Source organism: Microtus ochrogaster, chromosome 22 (assembly GCF_000317375.1).
Source record: "Microtus ochrogaster isolate Prairie Vole_2 chromosome 22, MicOch1.0, whole genome shotgun sequence".
Taxonomy (NCBI): domain Eukaryota; kingdom Metazoa; phylum Chordata; class Mammalia; order Rodentia; family Cricetidae; genus Microtus; species Microtus ochrogaster.
In genome coordinates, this window is record NC_022023.1 from 14,685,935 (window position 1) to 14,690,717 (window position 4,783).

Below are 4,783 nucleotides of genomic sequence, written 5' to 3' on the forward strand. Positions count from 1 at the left end.
CATGCTTAATCTCGTATGCCGTCTTCTTCTCGAAAAACCAAAAAAAAAAAAAAAAAAAAGACAAAGTAAAGGCATCAGTTTCAGAGAGCAGAGAGTGATCTCTCTGGGCATCAGGCAGTGGCCGGCGCCTACCTAAGGCCAGTTCACAGGCAGTAATAAAAGCTCCCTTGAAATAATGCTGAAGTTCAGACGTTCTGATGAAAGCTGGCCCCTTCAAAGACAGGACTGCAGAGTCCATCTCTAATCTCCATCATTGTGTCTGATGCGGTGGGCAGGGCTTGCCTTCGCCACCTATTGCCCAAGCTTTGCCGTGGAGACACAGCAGAGATTTACACACATTCAACTGGGTCTAGCCAAGTAGATGGAGGAAGACAGGCTCTTGACCAATGAAGTATCAATTCAAAAGAAGAGAGCTTGGAGCTGGGCAGTGTGGTACACATCTTTAATACCAGCTGTCAAAATTTTATAATTTTATAATCTACTGAGGCCTTATGCACACCAGGCCAGCAATGTAACCCAGTTCCTATATTATGGAAGCTCACTCTTTTTTTCTTATTTCTTTCGTTTGTTTTGCTTTTCTTTTTTATAAATTTATTATGTATATAGTGTTCTGGACACCAGATCTCATTATAGATGGTTGTGAGTCACCATGTGGTTGCTGGGAATTGAACTCAGGACCTCCGGAACAGCAGTCAGTTCTCTTAACCTTTGAGCCATCTTCCCAGCCCTTTGTTTCTTTTTCAAGGTAGAATTTTACTGTGTATTCCTGGCTATCCTAAACTCAGAGTTCGGCCCGCCTCTGCATCCCGAGTGCTGGGGTTAAAGGCGTGCGCCACCACTGGCCCATTTCCCTCTCTTCCAGTTCACATCCAGCTACCTCTAGGTCATGCTCTTTCAGCAGCCCTCTTATCTCTCCATAACAGTTGTGAGGCAAGAGTTGACATCTGGTGTTGTAGCAACACTCATAAACTGCACTGAACGCTGGTATCTCAGAATACCTTAGAAAGTGTCTTTCAGAGACTGGCCAGAAAGAGCAGGCCGGACTCGCCCGCAATCACAGGACAGGTGGCCTTACAACATTCTTATTATTATTCAAGAAGAGTAACATCGATTTTATCATAAATTCTGCTCAATCAATAGGTATCTATTAAGCAATGACTCTTCCCAACAGTGAGCCAGGCACTGGTCGGTGATCCAGAAAGAAGGAACATGGCTCCAAGCTTTCAGAAAGCTGAGTCTAAGTGTGGGGGTCTGAGCAGGCCGTCCGTTCCTGTTTTAAGGTCCTAACAAACCCTCAGCGCGGCAGCACGAAATCCACTCCTTCATACTTTTACAGGGAAGTGCAAAAGCGTAGTTTTCCACTCTGCTCTCCTCAACCCTGGGGCAATCAGGGAGGACCTAACTGGGCCAGCAACTTTTACATTAACAATGAAAGGATCAGGTGGGCTGGCACATGCTTTCAGTCCCAGGCAGAAGCAGGAGGATTTCTGTGAGTTTATGGCCAGCCTGGTCTACAAAGTGAGCTCCAGGACAGCCAGGAAGTTATACAGTGAGACCCTGTCTAAAAAACAAACACAGCGGATCTCTGTGAGTTCGAGACCAGCCTGGTCTACAGAGCTAGTTCCAGGACAGGCTCCAAAGCCACAGAGAAACCCTGTCTCGAAAAACCAAAAAAAAAAAAAAAAACAAAAAAAAAACACCCAAATAAAAAACAAACACATGCGGAACACCGCCTGTAAGTACCAAGAGCAAACAACCCACCAAGCTCGTATTCTATACCCAGTGAAACTAATTCTTAAATATAATAAAATCAAATTTTTAGCCATTTAGAAACTGAAATTTTCTGATTGAAAAACCATCGCCACCATAATCCTAGGAAGAGCTGAGATGAAGGGGAAAACCTGCATAAACCAGATGCTGAAGACGAGGAAAAAGACAGCCAAGACAGAGATAAGCACACACAGCATCTAAAACAGCATCCGGGTAACAAGATGGCTCAGCAGCTATGCGAAGCCAAGTCTAACAACCTGAACCAGAGTTCACTCATCAGCTCTCACAGGGTAAAACAGAACCAACTCTCCTAAGTTGTCCCTCAAGTTCTAATGAATGAGCGAGTGCTTGAGTGTGCACACACGCGCACACACACTCTTAAAAAATATTTTTTAGCATCACTTGTTTTAGTTAGGGCTTCTATTGCTGAGACACCATGACCACAGCAACTCTTACAAGGAAAACATTTAATCGAGGGGGCTCGCTTACAGTTCGGAGGTTCAGTCCATTAAAATCATGGCAGCGTGCAGGCAGACATGGTGCTGGCTACATCAGAAGGCAACAGGAAATGGTCTGTGACAGTGGGCGGTGTCTTGAGCATAGGAAATCTCAAAACCCACCCCCACAGTGACACACTTCCTCCAACGAGGCCACACCTACTCCAACGAAGCCACACCTCCTAATAGTACCTAACAGTGAGTTTATGGGGGACAATTACATCCAAATTACCACAGCAACTAATTTATTTGTGGAATTAAAGAAAGAAAAGAAGGTGGGAATAGTGTTGTATGCCTTTGATCTCAGCACTCAAGAGGCAGAGGCTGGCATAGCCGTGAATGAGGTCAGCCTGGTCTACACAACAAGCTACATAGCGAGAGCCCCTCTCCAAAAAGCCAGGTGGTGGTGGTGCACGCCTTTAATCCCAGCACTCTGGAGGCAGAGGCAGGCGGATCTCTGAGTTTGAGACCAGTGTGGGCTACAGAGTGAATTGTAGGACAGTCAGGGCCACACAGAGAAACCCTGTCTTGAAAAACAAAACAAGACAAAATGAAGAGGGAGAAAGGAAAGAAAAGACAGAAGAAAAGAAAAAGAAAAGCAGCTAAATTACTGTGACAAATGAGTGCTAGCGGGGACAACAGTGACTGTGTTGTTTGGGGGGAAAAGATAGGGCGCGGTTATGCACACCTTTAATCCCAGCCAGGTGAGTTTGAGTCTAGCCTGATTTACATACTGAATTCCAAGGAGTCTCAAAATATGAACAAACAAAAGACAGACACCAAGTATCTCTAAATCTTTTTCAGTCTGTAGAGGTAAAAAGAAAAAAAGAAAACAGGCCGGGCAGTGGTGGTGCATGCCTTTAATCCCAGCATTCGGGAGGCAGCGGCAGGCAGATCTCTGTGAGTTCGAGGCCAGCTTGGTCTACAGAGCTAGTTCCAGGACAGATAGGGCTACATAGAGAAACCCTGCCTGGAAAGCCTGCCCCCCCCCAAAAAAAAAAAGAAAGAAAAGAAAGGCGACAGCAGACTGGCCTATCCACAAATGTAGACAGAAACCTGGAACCCAGGATAAAGAAGCCTACTCCTACTGAGGCAACCGACTAAGGCAATGGGGGTGAGAGTTAGGGGGTGGGGGTAGCACATGATGGAAGGGCAGGGGCAGCTGCCTAGGGAAGCAGGCACAGATTTCCAGCTTGGGCAGGGGTGAACAGGCCCACATCAAGTAGGGGTACAGAGGGAGGACGAGCAAAGGCATTTTCCACAAGCCTCCTTGAGGTCTAAAGCTAATAGAGTCACAACGACAGAACAAAGCACTTGTCAGATGCAACTGTTTGTAGGTCCAGGGTCCAGCATCAGAATCAAAGTGAGATTAACCAACCACACCACTGGCTTCCAAAGGGCACCTACAGTTCTCAAGGGAGCAGCTGGGACGTGGTCAGTACGGGGAAGACGGGTGTGACTGACAGGTAACACCAGCGGTCAAGTTTGCCTCTGTGTTTTCCCAGGCACGCAGAACTGCCTTCACAACCAGGAAGCCACAACCATGCCATCACCGTCCTGCTGTAGATGGGAGGGCGTCCAGGGTGGCACACAGTCATACAACCTCCCCCACCCCCAGACGAACCACACACAAGGGAGCTGTCACCACTTCTCACCCGTGCTTTCCGTAGCCGTCCTTCCAGCCTCGTTCTGACTCCGTCGTTCCTAACCAGGGGTGCAGAGGGAAGACAGTCAGGCCACGATCTCTTCTGCTTAGTTCTGACTGCTCAGAAAACCCTTACGTTCCCCCACAGCTCTCCGCGAACTCCCAGAAATAAACACATAATAGAGCATATATATTTAATACCAGAAACTCGTACAATGGCGGGTGTGAAAGACGGAACCAAAGCCCTCTTAGAGGCCAGCTTACTCCTGATAGTGATTTGACCTCGTTTGCAACACACGCAAACATGTTATAAAGGGAAAAATCATACGAATGAAAATTCAGATAGCTCGGGAAAGAGTAAAAGAGAAGGCAAAGCCTCTGTTGCGGGGGGGAGGGGGGGAGGGACACAAGGCGGGGGGGGGGGTCAGGCCTGGGAGCACCGCGCGTTAATCAGGAGGTAATAAAAGCAGTTATTTCACCTTATGATGCTGCTGACATGCATTTGGCCCAGCTTCGGTTTTAACACCCTTTAATCTGTTCCGTTTGGGGATCTACCCCAATTTCCTCTTACAGCCCCCTCCCCTAATTCAAGGGTGCAACTCTTCAAAGGCTGGGCTAGCGCAATGTTTAGTCTTCAAGGCTCCCGGCATCTCGCTTGCTAATTCTTTGCTTTGCAAATTAGAGGAACTTGGACCCAGTGGCGTAGCGGGATTTCAGGGGCAGTCTGGGAACCTGGCCCCAGCCACTCTCTGTTTCCTTAGGAAAATTCTTCCTGTCACACACGTGAACAATCAGGAAACACTAACTACGGGGGAGGGCGCCTCGCTACTACCACAGGATCTCACTCCCAGCCCACCTGTGTCCGAGGATG

At 47.7% G+C, this 4,783-nt stretch overlaps 1 protein-coding gene across 1 annotated transcript in view; it reads right to left on the reverse strand.

The window, feature by feature from the left end:
- Znf710 (zinc finger protein 710) overlaps positions 1 to 4,030 on the reverse strand; it is a 57,660-nt gene extending 53,630 nt beyond the window's left edge. The window contains exon 1 of the mRNA XM_005357710.3: positions 3,923 to 4,030. The gene's annotated coding sequence lies outside the window, so the exon portion shown is untranslated. The remainder of the gene's footprint in view (positions 1 to 3,922) is intronic.
- Between the last annotated feature and the right edge of the window lie 753 nt (positions 4,031 to 4,783).